This window comes from Schistocerca piceifrons, chromosome X (assembly GCF_021461385.2).
Source record: "Schistocerca piceifrons isolate TAMUIC-IGC-003096 chromosome X, iqSchPice1.1, whole genome shotgun sequence".
Taxonomy (NCBI): Eukaryota; Metazoa; Arthropoda; class Insecta; order Orthoptera; family Acrididae; genus Schistocerca; species Schistocerca piceifrons.
The window spans coordinates 45,204,811-45,226,562 of NC_060149.1; positions in this window are offsets into that span (position 1 = coordinate 45,204,811).

Consider the following 21,752-nt stretch of genomic DNA (forward strand, 5'->3'; position numbering starts at 1 on the left):
TGTACATAGGAGCACATTTTTGTCTAGGTAATGTCGCCTTCCGAAGGGAGGGGGAGATAGTGATGAAGTTTCTCTTTTCTCAGGTCACATACTGAAATGGGTACAACTGCAGACCGAAGATGTATCAGTAATTTCAGAGTAAAAGGATGGCTACGCTCTAATGTCTTTGGAAGACCTACAAGGACGCCAGAGGGAATGTTTTACGATCTACCCAAACAGGGTGATACAAATACTTGTTTTGTACATAAAACGCGGAGGATGGCCACAGAAACAAACTTGTTAGGGTGACACAGGCGAAGTTTAGTTATTCCTGGGAAACGCCAATCTGATTGATTGTCCAACGGCAGTGTCAACGGCATATCCGCATTTCCGTAGTGTAGGCACCCACTGTATGTACTCAGTTTCTTCAAAGGAAGTAGTCACAGCAAATGGTTACAAACACGGGAAAAAAACAGGTATAAACAGAGAGGAATTATGGGATACTGGAATAATAATAAACATACGACTTGTAGCATAGGAGGAATGAATTTTCTTCTACCAGCTACCACCACTGGTACAACCACACTTAAAAGGGAATAACCTATGTTGTACTAGCCTCAGAAGCCACTAGAGGTGAAGTCTACCCAAAGTTTAACCTTCCTAAATACAAGCCTAAATTCAGGCATTGTACGCTCACTCGACAAACAAGCAACAATGCAAAAAGGGAAAATTACAGCCGAACAATTGTTCCAGCACATACAAGTGTATGACGATGGGTAATATCATAGTACCACAACTACAAGCGTCGTATCTGTCAGTGCTGTAGTGATAGAGATTGCAATTTGAATATATGTTGATTGGTTTGTAAATAAAGCTCAGAGCTAGTAAGGGAATTACATGTAAACTAATGGTAGTGCCTGTAAGTATATGAGTAATTGTTTTAGTGTGTAAGAAATTACTTCTGAAAGGCCTAAGTTGTTCCTTCGGCATATCAACCGTTGAAAATGTTCAAATGTGTGTGAAATCTTATGGGACTTAACTGCTAAGGTCGTCAGTCCCTAAGCTTACACACTACTTAACCTAAATCATCCTAAGGACAAACACACACACCCATGCCCGAGGGAGGACTCGAACCTCCGCCGGGACCAGCCGCACAGTCCATGACTGCAGCGCCCAAGACCGCTCGGCTAATCCCGCGCGGCATCAACCGTTGACAATCATGTACATTAGTTGTATGATAATGGAAGAATAGCTAAAGAAGTTTAATATGTAGATACTGGTGCAAAATATGTAAGCTGAGGTTATTATGGGTGCTGCAAACTGAATGATTCGAGAGGAATTTTCTGAAGGAGGGTGGTGATGTTATGCCCCAGGATACTATCCCCAAAAGACAGTAAAATTTCGGCCACGTGTTCCCTAGGCAACTTCAGGGAGCTGAAACGCCTGTGTCAGTGACTAGTAGACAGCAAGCTAGGACAAAATGGCGAGCGAGGTGCAGCAAATATGGAAACTATAGCAGCTTAGGGGAATAACAGAGTGCCAAAGTTTGCAAACAAAGCATAATGACTTCATATAAGTCGAAAGATACCATCATACTAGAGAGAAAACAAAGCTTTCTAAGAATTGCTACGTACAACCTAACTTTATGTATTCAGATGTCGAGTCAGCAAAGAAGAGCCTCTGAAAGATTCAGTTGCGAAAGTCTGAAGTTACTAGGAGAGCTGACAGCGAGGTAAAACATGGACGCATGACAACATAGCCATTCCCACAGCCGCAGACCGCATGGCAACCACCAATATAAATATCCCACCCTTCTTAACAAATGCCAGATTGATGAGTGCAGATGGCCGACTGCTCAGTGTGTAGTCACAACCCTTGTGTCAGTTGCAGCTATCCAGTGTGACAGGAGGCTATGGAGGTCGACGCTCAGCAGCCCTAGATGTCTTTGTTTGTCTATGGAACCATGAGTCCCGCTGAAAGGACCCTGAGGGTGCCAGTTGCACTGCCAATTTCCGAGGTCGCGGAAATGGGATGTGGAGGTCACCCATAGCCTGTAGGAATGCTGGAGGCGGTACGATCATGACCTGATTGCTGTCCATCATCTGTCATTGAGTCAGTGGGCACCACTGCTGCTCATCCTATCCCCGTAGTAGACATTGATGCAGCTGGTTCCTGTTTCCTAAATGAGAACTGGGACCTGACCCCTGCAAGCCAGCAAATTCTTCAGTCGGACTTCGGTCGAGATTCCTGCGAGAAAATCTTCGATGCCAACTAGAGCACTTTGGAGATCGATACGTAGCACTGGAGTATGCCTGGTTACTCAGTCAACGGCTCCCCCTCATGTAGCAAGCGGTGCCTGACGCTTTGCTGCACGAGCGGTATTAAAGTCAAATGCATACTGGCTCTCCGCTGCTGGAGAGGTGTTAATCTGCTGGCTAGTTGTGGCACATTCCTGTCTAGGTGCCTAATAAATGTATTATCGACAATGATGTTTTCATGGTGCTCTTGAGTGTCATTAGGACCTCTCCACCACAACCCACCTGGCTCTCTCCTCACGACTATAGGGGTCTGGGGACCGACCACTACTGGCGGCAGGCTGCATTTCGTGTTTGAGCTGGGCCAGAACCATATGCGTCATTGGAATGGCATAGAGTAGTACACACTTGGTGTCACATTACTTCCCAGCTGCTTGATTATGAAAATCTGGTTTGTGAGTCCTCAGATACTGCATTCCTCTGCTGGAGTCACAATAACGTCGGCGTTATTAGGTTGCACAGAAAGTTCTGGGCCAGGATCGACGACCAGGTAGTCGTAGTTGGGCTGCAGTACCTCCTTCAAGGCTCGCAGGGCATATAGCCATGGCAGCATAGAAGCTATTGTGAAGCTGCTGAATATGTAGCACAGTTGCCCAAGAATGGTTTGCCTACGGCGGGATGCTGCGCTGCGCTGGTAGTTCTAAATTTCGTTTATAACTTAACCACTTTACACCAATTAAATCCTCACCCGATACCCGATATATTTGTTTCAGCTTCATATAACTAACACTACGAATGTCACTGTAGAGCGTATGACAGAGGATAAGTCATACCAATGTAGAACCAAATTTCTTTCATTTTCAGTTCTCATAATGGATGGGGAGAAACAAATGAATATATGTCTCTCTACACGCCCAATTACCTTTTATTGCTCTTTGATGATCTGTACTACATCCATTGCTAAGAACACAGTGGACGCGCAGTATTTATCGAATAATGGGTTTCTAAAGTAATCCAACAGGTTTTGCGAGAACAATGGCATGATTCATCCAGATATTTGCTTTTGAGTTCCCTGATAATAGGTGCTACATTTTCGTATGAACATCAACCTTGTCTTTACTATTTTATTGTAAATGGTGTTTACTTACACTGATGTTTTAGGTTAGCATTCTGACCACTTCAGTCAACATAAAAAATCATTTTTGGGCTTTACCGTTAGCAGGGCATTTAAGTTTCCACAGTCAAATTCTGAGCACAAATCGGAAACTGGGGCTATCAGAGAAACTGAAAAAACGAACAGTTATTCTAATGACTATGCAAACAAAATTTAGTCAAATAACAAACACAAGAGAATAGAGAAGAACAAATGATGTGATTAACAAAGATAATCATGGCAATCCGTAAGTTCATTACGTTGCCCTATTATGGCACTTTCAATAAAGTGTAGCATTTATTTAAAAGAAATTAGTCGTTTCTGTTTGAACGGAAAGTAAATTTAGTCGTGTGTTAACTAATAAAATACACATAACTAACTTTCTTCATGCATCCTGATTGCAATGCCTGTTACATAGAGCAAACTGGGAGAAGGCTTCAGATTACATATCGTGAGCATGTGGAATTGGAGAGAGGGGATACAGTAGAAAAAACAGAATTTTCCTGCTCAGCTTGTTCACATTGGTCATGAGCCTCCTTAACACGCAACTGAAGCAGCAGCAAACGAGGCACAACGACAGATTTATAGATCACCTACAGGAAATGGAGATATTTGGTTATCAAATATCTCCTCGTATCACCTTGCTCAATTTTGCAGGTGGCAACGAGAAGCACACAATTTTCGGAGCTTTTCAAAGACCATCTAGGTAACAGAAACTGGAGACTTTCGAAGGTTCAAACAAGCACAAGCCACGTCTTTTTTCTTTATTGTTATTTCATTCCCCTCACCCCATTTTGGATGGGCTTGTGCTATCAGCGGTGAAATGCTCCGCTCTTCAGCCAATCGAATTAATCAATACAAGCAGAATGAGGAAACAGCATTAGGACTGTTTTTCTATTTTAAATTTAAAATAAAATATGGGCATCTAAAGAAACGAAAAAATACATAGTTTAGAAAGTTATCGTACAATGGTGAAATTCTTCTGAGAAAAAAAAAAACTGAGGTACTGACGTCACAGTTCGCAAATACGTTTCTATGTAGTGCCCTGCGATGGTTCATTAAAGGAGACCAAACTTCATAGTTCACCAACGGTTTCCAAAATCCAATCCTGTTCCAACATCTTGCAGCATTCTTATCTCGTAACTAACACTTTCCAAATTCCTATCCCGGACGAGCCCCCAGTTGCGAGCTGACATCCGACAGATGTTGGGATTCACATGCGGTTCCTCTTCGTCGAAATGTCTTGTCCCAAACTCGTCTAGGGATAGAACCGCACTTGTAGCATTACACGCCATAAATAAGACACTTGCGACCCTTTGGTTAAATTGTCTGCCTGATGGCAGGTTTGCGAAATACAAAGTTAACATAACACACAATAACAGTAACAATAATATTGGGAACTAAATTAACGACCAATAAATGATATAGACCACACAACTGCGATTTGGTTAGAATAATATTTATTCAGAAAGCAAACTAACAGCGAAAGTGGTCGTATTTAGAGTTACTGTTACACTCGAGCGCATACCCATTTGACACAGTTCGATCATTCGCAATCTCATAGAGAAATACAAGTTCGATACTCCACCTCGTTAGCTATGCGAAACGTTAGAGATTACTCCAGGCGCGCGGCTGCTCACCGCTCAGAGACTGAGTCCCACGATACCACACAACGCGAAATTTTCTAAGTCGTTTCACTTCCTAGATGCCTAATGACTGAATGTCCGCTTTGGCATCTGCATATGAGCTGTTCACTTTGGTGTCTCTCGCCGAACTGTCGGCTTTCGCGTCTGCACCAGCAGTGCCCTCTGCCCGTCCCCGGCCGCGTTTCCCGCGCACCGAACATCTTCGCTCAACTGACTACTGCAGCTCCGTTTTCTGAAGCCGTCCATCTCATTGGATACAGCTTATTCTAAATTATTGTAATTTTAACCTATTGAAACAATCAAAGGTTGACCACTTTCACGTTCTAAGTAAAGTAACAATTATATGCACCAATGTGCTCTCTGGTAAAAAGATAAAGAACAAATGTAACTATTATGCACTAAACTTTACAATAAGTATTCTATTACTTCATGGTTCAATAAGGTGTCATGCTGTTGTCGTTAAATGTGTTTTGTGTGGAGGAAATGATGATATGATGCTTAACGGAAATTACTGATAATTTATATTTACTATATCTTTTAAGTAAATGAAATTATTGAGTTGATATTTACAACATTTTTCATTTTAGTGATGTGCTTCTGTATCAAATGTCGATCGTTAAGATCCACCAAAGCGTTCAGATTTTGGCATTCACGTCTTTGTTACAAGACTTGTTAATTTCACTTTAACAGTAAATCCTAAATTATTATAGAGATTATCAGCATGAAACTTTATGGAGGATGGCAGATTAAAATTACTGTGGCTTCATTCCCTGAATTACTACAGAATTAAGTTCTTTCCATGAATGTTTCCCTTTACTGACGATCTTAGGTCCGCCATATTTAACACTGCTACGTATCCCTGGCCACAAAAGCCTTATACTGGGTTGTACTATGACGTAGGTTCTCGTCTGTCTCACTCGCACACTACAGCGCTTAGGCTTCAATAGACAATAGACGCCTGTGAGTTTCCCCATCTCGTGGTGAATCTGCGCTCTTTGTGGCATCCGGTCCTGGACGACAGGATTCGTTTCACCATTCCTGAAGGCTGACTGTTTCGGCCATATACTTAAATGAGAGCGATATGCTCGTTGACTCACACAGCCAATGATCTTCTTCAGTGAGGATGCACTAACATTGCCCGAACTCTTACGGGAATCAGTAGAGTAATGAGTATAGTGGGCATGGGCACTACAAATGTAGTGTGTGGATAGTAAGCTGGGAATGTGTGTCTCACGGGGAGCGTGCGAGATATAAGTCCCTGCAGCTGCACTACTGTCTGTGTCCTCTGTGACAGACGGATAGAGCGTTTGTCATATAAGCAGGAGATGCCGGGTTCGAGTCCCGAACGGGGCACACGTTTTAAGCTATATTCGTCGATATTTTATCAACGCTTGTAAGCAGCTAATGGTCTGTATTTCATTGTAATTTCATTGCGTTATTCAGGAACAAATGGTATAAATGTTCTGTGTATTGTTTGCTATGCCTGATAAGCTTCTAAACGTTATTAGTAGTGTCATAGCTTTCTCACTGTGTATGGTCTACCCCCATTTTCTGCTGAACATAAGAATTTTCAGTTCTTCATTCAGGTTATGTTTGCGGTCTTTATTTAGTTTATGCCTCATTATCAGATTGTTATCTATGTTGTCAAAAGCACGCTCTGAGTCTTTTATGTAACTAATTGTGCGAGATGTATGAGGAGGTGTTGTACCTAAATTAATTAGTGCGTTTCATTAATCTAGTTCAGAAGCTTCGCCGGACAGACACAAATACTGTGTAGGGCATTCATTGCACCTTATCTTGAGACGTCCGAGATGAAAAATTTATTTTTGTAGGATTTTATGTTACTTGGAAGTCTGTTATACGTGTAGGCTGGCCGTCTCGCCTCGCCCATTCAGCCTGTGAGTCGACATGTGGCCGGTCCTTCGGGAGGGCCAGAGCTAATGAACGAGGAGAGCTGTCTACTAGTACCGGGAGCTCCAACGTAAGGCTCGTTGTGGAGTGCCTTAGGCAGATAGCGTTCAGGGCTGGAAAGAAAGCCAGTGTGCACTCGGTATGTCTGCCGTGGGTCCTCACCCGAGAAATTTGGATTATTGTGGTAAGTTATATGTGACCAAACTGCTGACGTCATCGGTACCTAAGCTTACACACTACTAAATCTAACTTAAACTAACTTACGCTAAGGACAACACACGCACCTGTGCCCGAGAGAGGATTCGAACCTTCGACGGGGGAGCGGCGCGAATCGTGACATGGTGCCCCACGCAGTGGTTAGGACACTGGACTCGCATTCGGGAGGACGACGGTTCAATCCCACGTCCGGCCATCCTGATTTAGGTTTTCCGTGATTTCCCTATATCACTTCAGTCAAATGCCGGGATGGTTCCTTTGAAAGGGCACGGCTGATTTCCTTCCTCATCCTTCCCTAATCCGAGCTTGTGCTCCGTCTCAAATGACCTCGTTGTCGACGGGACGTTAAACACTAATTTCCTCCTCCTCCGTGGTGCCCCAGGGCGCGCGGCTACCCCGCGTGGCTCCTCATCCGAGGTGTGGAAGAGGTCTGTGGCTATCGAGCATGCAGGTACAGTCGTCTGCAATTTGAATCTCACGTCGGAACCTACGACGCGTATCGCTTGAGTTGTGAGACCATCCTCAAATCGTACATATGGCTGGTGGACGTGGTGATGGTTGCTGGACCAGCGCGCGGGGCGCAAGCAGAGCTCACAATTTGCAGCATTGTTTCCAGATTCGTTCGGGACCTTTTGGTTTGGAGACGACTGGAGGGTCTAAACCAACGGCTTCGTCTACTCTGTGACGCTCTTCGCTGCATATTTCTGGAACTGCGTTACGGGGTCGGAAATCTCAGCACTCACCATGCTAGGTCAGTGGTACACTAAACAAAAGAAGTAGCTACTCGGGTAGCAGAGTACTTGTGGAGAGCATGTGAGGGTTTTGTAGGCTAGTTGGCAGATTGAGATTTTCTGATGAACACTCACCAGATGACTCGCATATAGTGAAATCAGACCATGTTGAGAGTGAAGCCACTTCGACTGCCAAAATTTTATCAATTAACTGTCCAAGTATTCGTAACGCTGGATAAACTTCTCATGGTCGAAGTTCACAGTCATGTAGGGGTTTTTAAAGAACGTGTTATTCTCTGTTGCAAGTAGAAATTATTTATCTCACTATTGCAATTTCGGGCTTGAGCCATTTTCAAGTGGTACTGCGGAAGATTTAGTTTCAGCGCATGTCACACGTACAGGTCTGAGGATTTTAAAGTCTAACATGCTGGAAGCAAAATCGTTTGCAGTACCACTTGAAAACAGCTCAAAACCGAAGCTGATTAATGAAATAATCAATTTCTACAGTCAACGGTGAATATGATGTCCTTTACAATATTCGTAACACGGTTCACGAATTTACTGCCTTCCAGGAAACACTTGGCCCTCACATTATTTTCAGGTCAGAGCGGCGGCTGAAACCCGATATAGAAAGCTCTGAGATATATAACGATTCATGGCATGTATATCGAAAAGACAGATTGGACAAAATAGGAGGGCTGTGTCACTGCAGATGACAAAAACATTTTTTCCATTGAAGTCGAATGTGAGTCCAACTGTGATGTTATCTCGTCGCGTATGACAGGTTTAGGTGAAAATTGTCTTAATTGCTGGATATTTTCCCGACCACCCGATTCCGCTATGACAGTTTTAGAGTCACTGAAAAAATGTCTGTGGTTAGTAGCACGGTAATGGCCAGATCACGCAATATTAGTTTGAGGCGACTTTAAAACACCGAGTGTCGACTGGAATGTCTATGTATTCATTGCAGGGTCCAGACAAAAAATCTTGCGTAAATTTTTTGAACACGTTTGCTGTCTTGAGCAGCTAGTTTGACACCCCACACTCAATGTAAATATTTTAGATCTTGTAGCTACAAACAAGCCTGATCTAATCTACGGCATCGGTATGGAGAGAGGAAATGGTGACGATAGTGTCATCACAGCGACTCTGGTTACTAAAATTAATAAATCCGTCAAGAAAGCAAGGAGATTATTTCTGCTACAAAGAGCACATAGGCAGTTGTCAGAATCCCACATAGACAAGGCACTGACATCATTCAGTTCCTAGAAGGTGGTCCTAGAGGAATTATGGGCAGAGGTTAAACGGACAGTTAATCATATTGTAGAGATGTACAATGAGGTGACAAAAGTCATGTGATACCTCCTAATATGGTTTCGGATCTCCTTTTGAGTGACGTATAACAATCAGTGCTAATAGGCAAGCAACGCATGGCCCCAACAATTTGATGGAAGTCCTCTGCCGGAATACTGAGCCATGCTGCCTCTATAGCAACCCATATCTGCGATTTTTTTTTTTAGCTCCAACTGACGTCTCCATAATATCCCATAAATATTCGATGTCATTCATATCGGTCGATCTACGTGGCCGTATCATTCGCTCGAAAAGTACAGAATTTTCTACAAACCAATCCCGAACCGGGCGATCTGGGTAGCCATATGGTTCGCTCGAACTGTCCAGAATGTTCTTGAAACCAATAGCGAACAGCTGTAGCCCAGTGACATGGCGCATCTTTGCCTGGGACATGAAGTCCATGAATTGTGGCAAAGTGTCTCCAAAGAGCTGAACGTAATATTTTCCCATCAGATCGGTTGAATTGGACCAGAGAACCCAGTACATTCCACGTGAACACAGTCCACACCACTATGAAGCCACCACCACCTTACACAGTGCCTTGTTGATAATTTCAGTCCACAGCTTCGTGGGTTCTGCGCAGCACTCGAACATTTCCATCAGGTTTTACCAACTGAAATTGGGACTCATCTGACCCGGCGTCTTTTTTCCAATCGTGTAGGGTCTAAGAGATATGACGACGAGCAGAGCAGAGGCGCTGCAGGCGATGTGGTTATTTCACAAAGCGTTGCTTGCCTATTTGCACTGATAGTTACACGCAAACGCCGCTGCTCCAGATCGTTAAGTGAAAGTCGTCGGCCACTGCGTTAACCATGGTGAAAGATAATGCCTAAAATTTGGTATTCTTGGCACACTCTAAACACTGTGGATCCTGGAGTGTCAGCCCAAAACACTATAGGCCTACATTGCACCAACTGCACAGCACTGCCCTGTATCGTGACAGAGGCAGTTACCGTACATGCGATTATAATGTTGACAGACTGACAATCTTTAACGTCCATTTATTGCCCGAAATATGTGCAGGACAAATTTTGTGAAAGACATTTTTGTGTTGCCAGTATGCGAGGAATCGCGCTCTGAAGTTCGAGTGCGCGATTTTTTTTTTTTTTTCGGCCTCTATACATGAATGATATGGCTGACATGGTGGGTAGCAGTCTGCGGTTGTTTGCTGATGATGCAAGGTGTCGTTACTGGGTGACGGTAGGAGGATACAAAACGATTCAGGTAAATTTTCTAGTTGGTGTGATTAACGGCAGCTAGCTCCAACTGTTGAATTATGTAAATTAATGCAGATGACTAGTAAAAACAAACCTACAACGCTCGAATGCAGCATTGGCAGTGTGCTCCTTGGCACCATCACTTCTATTAATTATTTACGAGTAACGGTTGAAAGCAGTACGGTATGGAACGTGCATGAAAGAATTATAGTAGGGAAGGCGAGTGGCCGAGTTTGATTTATTGGGTGAATTTAAGGAAAATGTAGCTTACTTGTATAGGAGAGTGCATGTAGGAGGCCCGTGCGACCCACTGCCGAGTACTATTCGAGTGTTTGGGATTCGCACCACGTCGGGTTGAAGAAACACTTCGGGGCAGTTCGGAGGCAGCGTGCTTCGTTTTGTTACCAGTACGTTCGAACAACACGCAGGTATTACGGAGATGCTGCAGGTACTCAATTGGGAATCTCAGGAGGGAAGATGGCGAAATTTTCGACATGCAATACTTAGAAAATCTTGAGGATCGATATTTGAGGATGACTGCAGCGCTATTCTACTGCCAGAAACCTACATTTCGAGCAAGAACCATGAAGATGAGCTAAGAGTAGTTAGGGTTCATACAAAGGCATATATATGGTCGTTTTTTCCTCACTCTTTCTGCGAGTGGAACAGGAAAGGAACTGACTAGAATAGGGTATTTTCCACCACGCACCATACGGTGGCTTGCGGAATATATTTGTAAAAATGGTTCAAATGGCTCTGAGCACTATGGGACTCAACTGCTGAGGTCATTAGTCCCCTAGAATTTAGAACTAGTTAAACCTAACTAACCTAAGGACATCACAAACATCCATGCCCGAGGCAGGATTCGAACCTGCGACCGTAGCGGTCTTGCGGTTCCAGACTGCAGCGCCTTTAACCGCACGGCCACTTCGGCCGGCAATATATTTGTAGACATTGACGTAATTTATTGCTGGTGAACAAAGCAACTATTTCTATATATTGCCCCAATACATCTGCACGTGTCTGGGAAATGGCATTTTAACAAACTACACTCCTGGAAATGGAAAAAAGAACACATTGACACCGGTGTGTCAGACCCACCATACTTGCTCCGGACACTGCGAGAGGGCTGTACAAGCAATGATCACACGCACGGCACAGCGGACACACCAGGAACCGCGGTGTTGGCCGTCGAATGGCGCTAGCTGCGCAGCATTTGTGCACCGCCGCCGTCAGTGTCAGCCAGTTTGCCGTGGCATACGGAGCTCCAGCGCAGTCTTTAACACTGGTAGCATGCCGCGACAGCGTGGACGTGAACCGTATGTGCAGTTGACGGACTTTGAGCGAGGGCGTATAGTGGGCATGCGGGAGGCGGGTGGACGTACCGCCGAATTGCTCAACACGTGGGGCGCGAGGTCTCCACAGTACATCGATGTTGTCGCCAGTGGTCGGCGGAAGGTGCACGTGCCTGTCGACCTGGGACCGGACCGCAGCGACGCACGGATGCACGCCAAGACCGTAGGATCCTACGCAGTGCCGTAGGGGACCGCACCGCCACTTCCCAGCAAATTAGGTACACTGTTGCTCCTGGGGTATCGGCGAGGACCATTCACAACCGTCTCCATGAAGCTGGGCTACGGTCCCGCACACCGTTAGGCCGTCTTCCGCTCACGCGCCAACATCGTGCAGCCCGGCTCCAGTGGTGTCGCGACAGGCGTGAATGGAGGGACGAATGGAGACGTGTCGTCTTCAGCGATGAGAGTCGCTTCTGCCTTGGTGCCAATGATGGTCGTATGCGTGTTTGGCGCCGTGCAGGTGAGCGCCATAATCAGGACTGCATACGACCGAGGCACACAGGGCCAACACCCGGCATCATGGTGTGGGGAGCGATCTCCTACACTGGCCGTACACCACTGGTGATCGTTGAGGGGACACTGAATAGTGCACGGTACATCCAAACCGTCATCGAACCCATCGTTCTACCATTCCTAGACCGGCAAGGGAACTTGCTGTTCGAACAGGACAATGCACGTCCGCATGTATCCCGTGCCACCCAACGTGCTCTAGAAGGTGTAAGTCAACTACCCTGGCCAGCAAGATCTCCGGATCTGTCCCCCATTGAGCATGTTTGGGACTGGATGAAGCGTCGTCTCACGCGGTCTGCACGTCCAGCACGAACGCTGGTCCAACTGAGGCGCCAGGTGGAAATGGCATGGCAAGCCGTTCCACAGGACTACATCCAGCATCTCTACGATCGTCTCCATGGGAGAATAGCAGCCTGCATTGCTGCGAAAGGTGGATATACACTGTACTAGTGCCGACATTGTGCATGCTCTGTTGCCTGTGTCTATGTGCCTGTGGTTCTGTCAGTGTGATCATGTGATGTATCTGACCCCAGGAATGTGTCAATAAAGTTTCCCCTTCCTGGGACAATGAATTCACGGTGTTCTTATTTCAATTTCCAGGAGTGTATAATCCATCGTGAAAGACATACCGCTATTGAAATGGTAATAAATAAAATTGTGAAATTATTGTTGTTACGAAATTAATACAAACTATCATGCCCAAAAGTATCCGAACTATCTGAATACTCACCTACATTTGCATGCATCCCACAGAACGTACATTCCTTGCGGGTTCTCTACACCGTTTCCGGTACAGTCGTTTGACAATACGGTATACACTATGCTTATCACAAGAGACCCATAGAGAACAATAATCTGTATGGCAATCAGACCAGATGTAAATTAATACCAAGGCAGCGTAAACATGAAGAAACAGGTTATTAGAGACCAGACAGTCCTTCATGTTTGCAAACTCAAATTTCCTCCAACAAGCTACATTTCCAAAATGTTACTACTCTCATTAGCATCTGAGAAAACTGATATTTGTAACTTTGTCACATAAACCACTCAGTAATCGTTCGTCTCAATGTTTTTTAGCGAATCTTCAATGTAGCAAGAATATCTGAAACTTAAAAGTTATGTGATAATTCGAAGTATTCTTTCACTCTCACAGGCTTTCGTAGCACCTATGACCAGTCGTTTGCTTAGTGAGTGGTTTTGCAAAAACTGATTAACGAAATAAAGAGCTAAACATTCGCGATCAACTCCGTCAAGCATTGAATTGCAACCACAGTATCAACAGCGCATTACTAGTAATTTCAGTGTACTCATAATGGAGGGTGGATCTATGAGCAGTTCGAAAATCACCTCTTACCCTTGTTATCTAGGACAAAGTGGTATTAAATAGATAACAGGAGTCCTGGTCCAGTACAAATATTTTCCTCATGTAGTTTCAAGTTGACACTTGCTAACTGATATTCAACAAGCATTACTTATTTTTCGTCTGTTAATGCCTAGTCAGCGACAATGATCGATACTGTGTTCCGGTCTCGATTAGGAGTGAAAAATTTGCTTGGTAAGCCTGTTTAACTACACATCCACAATTAAATTGTTCGGTGTATTATTTAAAGTTCAAACATGTCCACCACTATCTACTCAAGAACCCCTCAGATATTTAATATCACTTTGTGTTAGGTAAAAGGACGATAGGTGAGTAGAGTGACATTACTCGTGGAACTCTATTAATGCTGAGGTTTCGACTGAGCGCTTGATACTGCTAACCACAGTTCTTCTAACCAGTTTGGTCGCCCATCAGTTTATACAAACAAACGACGGTCGTAGATGACTGTGGATCATTTCTGAGAGCAAGAATAGTTCAGAAATCATAGAACTTCAGAAGTCCAGACGTTTCTGTAAAATCACAAAGAAAAAAATTATTAATGTTTACTAAAGGGTATATGTGATATAGGTTTGAATATCAGATGTAATTTTTTTCAAATGTCACTTATTACAATAAATCTGCGTATGCAGACGTTAAGAACTGTTCGCCCTCTAACAGCGTGTATCATGGTATTTGTAAATCATGATACAAACTTTATTTACGTCTACAATATTTTCCATACAGAGCAGTGTTCTCTATGGGCCTGTTGTGAAAACTATGTGACTGTACTGAAAACTATGTAGAGGACCTGCAAGAAATTTACGTTATGTGGGCTGCATGGGAAACAAACGCAACACACTTCACTCATATCGGATGTTTTTGATCATGCTGCAAAGAGACTGACTCTATATAAACTGCTATATTATTTTTACCACGGCAATTATGAACCAATTATCACCATGCGCATTGTGAGATGAAAAAAGAGCATTACCATACCAGCAGTCATCATCTAAACGCCAAATATTAGGTCATGTCCCAGTGTTTCAACGCTTTCTAAACGATAAATGTATAACAAACTTTACTTACTGAGTAGCACTGCTCCCAAAACATAGCGGAATCGTGTACGTCGTCCACAAGTGATACGCTTGGCATGTTAAACAAGAAAAGTATAGTATGAGGTTCTCAACAATTCTCACTAATGCAGTTTTAACGATAAAAACCTAACTTCTTTGTATTGTGAAATTTATTCAAACGCATGGCACTCATTTTTGTCAGTCCCTTTAGTCTTTTCTACGTGTTTGTTCTTGTAAAATTGAAACTGTTTCCTCATGTGATTTATCGATGAAAAAAGATTTGTTAGTAAGTCAAAGGAGCTATACTGAAATATATTTAGACCAATTCTTGATAAACTGTGGTACCAGTGAGTAGTCTAAACGGAGGATTTTGTTGAACTATGCTTTAAGTGGGGTAACTAGTCGCAATAACAGAATATTTAGGCAATTAATTTATTCATAGTTATAATTTTCGTAAGTTAGAAATCAACAGTATTCTTAGTTCCTGTAACATAAATTGTGGTTCCGCACGATAATTGAGAAATTACAGTAGTATGCGCGTACCAGATCACAGCTTCTTCACAATATTGTTCTAGTGAGAATAAGTTTCATTAAAACAGTGTTGAAAGGGTAGAAAATTTACGCGATTGGGGGAGAAATCACGAAAGTAGTCCGACAGGGTTCAGATTTTGGTACACTCCGATTTCTTATTTAGAGTGTTAATGGTATAAGTACAGATATTGTTATCATCGGTACCTTAATATGTACCCACTTCGGTATGTTAGTTGTTATTTCTCTGTGGTGAACAATCCTTCCACAAACGCGATACGTAATTTAGTACCTGATGTTTTCTACGCAGTCGTAGTTACACCACGAAATGGACTACACCTTTCAATATAGTATATGCGTCCACTTGTCCAAACTTCAACGCCTGATTCGCTGTCCAGGCGAAAATGAGCATTCACTGATTACTTGTCCTTATGTACTTGGAGGTACTAACCAACCTTAAAAGATACTACTCGTAATAACTATGATTATTAGTCTGCAAATGAAGTGAATACCGATTTAATGTTGTTTAGTACACTGTTATCGGTCATCAATAAAAATATCTGCCCTTATACCCCTAAGACCCTGTATACATGAATAATTTTCCAACTAACATTCAACAAGTACCTTCTGCTAACGAAACTAGTGCTATAATAAATCCCATAAGAGAGAGAGACCAACAGAAGAGAAGGTAAACGATATTCTGCAAAGAATTATAGAGTGATTTTCAGAAAATATATTTTTCGCACATTTTGAAAAAACGCAGTGTATTCAGCTCTGTACAGCTGAAATGAAATGAAATGTCGTGTGACGAGGGCCTCCCGTCGGGTAGACCGCTCGCCTGGTGCAAGTCTTTCGATTTGACGCCACTTCGGTGACTTGCGCGTCGATGGGGATGAAATGATGATGATGATTAGGACAACACAACACACAGTCCCTGAGCGGAGAAAATCTCCGACCCAGCCGGGAATCGAACCCGGGCCCAGAGGATTGACAGTCTGTCGCGCTGACCACTCAGCTACCGGGGGCGGACTCTGTGCAGCTAATAGAGTAATACTGATGCAGCACATAATCAGGAGTCAGTAAAGAGAGCATAATCCTCCATATTTTGGACGTACATATTGATGAAAACTTGAACTGGAAGATCCATATTACTGAACTGATCAAACAATAAAGATCATCCACTTTTGGTCTTCGCACAATTGCTAATCTTGGAAACAAATGAATCAACCTTCTCACATATTTTGAACATTTCGTTTCAATAATATCCCATGGAATCATTTTCTGGGCCAATTCATCTCTTAAAAACATATTACTGACATAATAAAAACGAACAGTCTGAATAATATATGGTATTCATCCACGATAGGCATGTAGATACCGCTTCAGGGAGCTAGACACTTTAACTGAGTCGTCAGAATACACACATTTGTTAAAGGAATTCGCCGTAAATAATCCATCACAAGTTGAGAAGAACAGTGATGTCTATACCTACAGCACTAGAGGGAAGAATAACCTGTTTTAGCCATTACTGAAGCTATCAGTGGCTGAGAAAGGAATTGAATACGCAGCAACAAAGATCTTTGATCAGTTGCCTTATAACATACAATGTCTGAGAAGCAGAAAATCAAATTTTGAGCGTAACTTAAAATCATTTCTCTTGGACAACTCCTTTATTCCAGTGACGAATTTCTATTTAAAAACTCGCAGCCTGTAGAAAAAGCAAAACAAAATGTTTTAAAGTGTAGTTTCATTAGCAGCACTAAAATTATAATTTGTTCATTATTGTTAACACTAATTATTCATAAATATTCTTTGACCTGACTCGTTCCATATTATTTAGATAAAAGAATAGTTCGAATTATCTATGTAACATGTAACTAACTACCTAGCCAGCTTTTAACGAACAGGTTTCATATAGTTTGTTTTCCTTGCAAGTGGTTACCGTTAGTCTTTGAAATAGTGAAAAGAATTCCAAGGAATTGGTACAGATGCCGCTCGTATATTGCCTCTCTCAAACCTTGCATTCAACAACAACATTTTCTAACAATTATCTGAAACACTATATGTTTCATAGTATTGCCCCCAATATACACCAGTAGATGGATTAATATTTCACATACATTTCCAATTCTAGTTTTCTTCCAGTCGCATAAGTAGTCTGAAGATAGTATATCCCACTCATCATGTTAAAGAAATAGTTTGATCACCCCATTCTTGATACCATTTTTCCGAAGTTATGGAAACGGTATCAAAACACAGAGACACAGAGCTAAGAAGGTCTTAGGTCTTAATAGTGGGTATGATTCCCTCCTCCAACTCCTTCTCTTTATCTCTCTCTCTCTCTTTCTTTTTCCTTCTCTCTCACATCCCTCTCTTTCTCTCTCCCTCTCTCCCTCTCTCCGTGTTCGTGTGGTTGCCCATCTAAGTGAGATGCACGTGATTTGAGACTCGTCCTGGACTGATGGTGCCTGCAAAGACCTGGCTGGTGGTAGAGATGTTGCATTGTTAACTACTGTTTAGCGCTACCTAACTTCAAATATACGTCTGGCCAATGTTCATTTGGATGTATAACTTCACTTGAATAATACTTCAAACGTATTTCATGAAATTCGTTTCATAATTGCAGATACTTTTCCCACCTTCGCAGAATTAGGATATAACTTTTTCTGTGGTAATGGTAGAGATGTATGGGATGGTGATGAAGACACTGGACTCATATTCAGGAGAATGACGATTCAAATCCCCTTCCAGTCTTACAGCATTAGATTTGTGTTGGTATTCGTGAGTTATTTAAGGCAAAGGCCGAGAATTTTCCTCTGAGAAGAACGAGGAAGATTTTCTTCCCTGCTCCAAATTTCTGCTTCTCCGCGAATGACCGCTTCTTCAGAGACATATGAAACCGTTCTCTTCCTTTCTTCCCCTCAGCTAAAATACGACTTCATTACCGTCAAATTTTTACCAACTCTCTGCTTAAGGGTCTCCTATAACAGATAACATACAAACACAGCCCACCTTGTGAAGCGAAAGTCGAAGCGCACAGGGATGAGAGACGGGTTCGTGAACCAGACCTTCATAGAATTTAGCGGCGGACCATTGAGCATTGGTGTCTTAACGCTGGACAGCTTCACTACGGTTTTCAGGCAGTTTTACATGATTGCTTAGGCAAGTGATGGACTGGTCCCCAGCCTCTGTTCAAAGCAGACGTTAAACAGTTGAGTACGATAAAACACAAAACATTTACACGTTTCACTCGCAGGTGACACAATAGAATTGCATACCTTAGGTTAATCGACAGCTATGTCGGCAGGAAGGAAATACTACCACAAAGAAAATTACTATAGACTCGCCATAGCATGATAACAGCGGACAGCGTACATTGGTTCAAATGGTTCAAATGGCTCTGAGCACTATGGGACGTCACTTCTGAGGTCTTCAGTCCCCTAGAACTTAGAACTACTTAAACCTAACTAACCTAAGGACATCACACATATCCCGGCCCGAGGCAGGATTCGAACCTGCGACCGTAGCGGTCGCGCGGTTCCAGACTGAACCGCTCGGCCACCTCGGCCGGCGCGTACATTGGTATAAACGCTATGAAAAAGAGAGATATTCTCAGGATTTAGGTTCAAAGACAAAGACAGTACCTCGCCATAGGCTTCCATCTAATCGAATATTACTATATTCGATCATCTATGTGTTCAGTGTCTCACTGAAGCTAAAAAACAGATATAAGAACACGTCCATAGTTACGTCATTGCATGCAGTTCAATTCAATAACTTCTCCTGAAGTACGTGCGATGAAGAGCACGTAATTAATTCTTTCTCAAACGTTGCTGTGCAAGTCCGCCCCAGTTCGAAGAGAACGCCCAGTGCGGAAGATATAAAACCGTGGCAGCGCGAAGGTACGCTTTCATAAAATAGAGAAAGAACATGCAAACAGCTGCATGGAAAGGCTCCATTATAAAAACACCACATCATAAATAAAAAGCGGACTCTTTCGAAATGACAGAGCGCAGGCATTGTGGCGCGAGGCCATGCATCACGGTGTAATCCGAGTTTATGGCTCGCGCCCAGCTGCGTGCAGCAAGGCAACTTTTGTCGTGCCTGTTTACATTCTCACATGCCACCCCCGCACCGGCCCCATCCACCTACAACACCGTCCGGCACCAGCCTTCCCTTCCATTTCTTACAAAAAGAGAAAAGAATCAATTATTCTGCTGCGATCCTGACGGAGCCACAGAAAGCTTTCTTTTGTGGCGTGTATTTAATAAGATTTTAGCGGCAAAAGTTTATTTCAAAGCTTCCTAATTCCGAAAGGAACCACAGTTGTCCTATGAAGTATCACTGAATCCACGCTGTACCAAGTCCGTACCTATGGTTCACTGTGGCACTTCTTTAAGATCATGTTAAACGCTACCAGCGAATACTGATTTAGCAGTACACCGGTAATGTTAGTTCTGCAAAACAGGATTTTAATTTGACCGTATTCGTGTATATAATAGTGAAGGTATCGGTCTATTTTAGTTTCTCTAAATACTTCTTTTGAAAGGAAGCAGTAGCACAACAATATGGAATTGAACCAACGTTCTATTAATAATAAATGAAATGATAATTAAATAGACACCCTAGCTGCAAACAGGCGTTGATGTACTTCATTGGGGACATGTTGAAAATGTGTGCCCCGACCGGTACTCGTACCCGGGATCTCCTGCTTACAGGGCAGACGCTCTATCCATCTGAGCCACCGTGGGCACAGAGAATAGCGCGTCTGCAGGGACTTATCCCCTGCACACTCCCCGTGAGTTCCACATTCCCTACATGTCCACACCACTACATTCGTAGTACGCAGCTAGGGTGTCTATTTAATTATCATTTCATTTCTAGCAAAGCTGCATGGTCATCCACGGTAACTGTTCTTTCGGGAACAGATACTACCGTCATATATAATTAATAATAAAGTAAACTTAACTACGTAAAAGCATACGGTCGCCAGCCTAATTCGGCAGAGGTGTACCGAGTACAAGCACGGTTCAGAAAGAAAGTTAAGGATTGGGGCTGACTTCACTTGATACTGAAATTATATTTTGCAAATAAGATACCTATCGTTAGTACAATTTGTAAAGCAGACCAACGTTATTTTAGCATGAACAACACAGAAGGAATGTTAACCGTTTTAGCAACTGGCTTTCAGTAATACTTACTAGCTGTATATTAAAGCAGAAAGCTAATGATAATTGTAAGTAAATAATTACTAATAACGAAACAATATTTAATTGGACAAGAGGTTCTTTTATCAGCTAAATTATTGCAAAATATTGTCACTGAAATGATTTTCAAGGCAATTACATTTTCTATTCCGATTATTGTTTGTGTTCTCCAGAAGTATTCATTTCCTTATACTGTTTAGCTGAATAGTAACACGTGATACAAGGATCTCGCGGAGTTGGGGCAGCTCTAACTTATTATAGCGCCCAACTGTCAGAGAAGTGGCAACTACAATTAATTAATGCTGTATCTAATTATGCTACTTAAATCTGCCTTAACAATTAGCGTGCGAACCCAGAAAGTAACCTGTCAGTAGACTCATACCAAGGCTGAACATTTTGGTCATGACACAATATGCGAAACACTATTAACTATATACACATGAAATTATAAAAACTGTGGCCTCCAGACGTGCAAAGTGAATAATCCTTATGCCGGCCCATCAAAGTCTACTAGCCAGTAACTATCACGAATTATCACGATCTTCGCAGGCAACTGTAATACTGTACTGAGATATCAGTAATATTAATTTTTAAACTGAATAGTTTCAGTCTGTTCTTGGTAATCGCACTTCAGTGAAACTTTAACTACCCTTCTATGAAAAATATTTGGAGCACTTCAAAACTCGTGCCCACTGAATAAATTTGAAATTTACTACAACACAAAATTTATTAACTGAGGTGAAAATTTACTGAAATGACTTTTCAGTTCAATAAAGAGGATTCCCTGAAATATCGTAGCTCTTGGGGTAGGACCCTAACAACGTAAACGACTAAGGATAATTAACACGTGCTCAACAGAGAATTTAAAAAACACAAACTTATTACTGGGGAAGAAGCTATGTAACTGGTCCAATCGATTGTACAGTACTCAGCTGATCATTTGAGACGAAGTTGGTGGCAGTGTTCATCTTATGTGGCAATGAAGGTATCCATAGCTCGTGCTGAGTTACAATGTCTGAAAATTTTCTTGTTAACGTCGGATTATCGTAATACAGAGCTAATGGAAGTATGCCATAAATAATGAGCCTAATTACTTACACACCAGAGTGTTAATCTTTTACCCTCGTTTGGTGTTAATGGGCTATGGCAGCAGATAACGGCACGAGTGCCTTCGCTAACAACACGACATAGCCAGCAACATCTATCCTGGGTTCGTGACCATACCCGTTGAACCCTAGTTGACTTGAAAACCGTGACA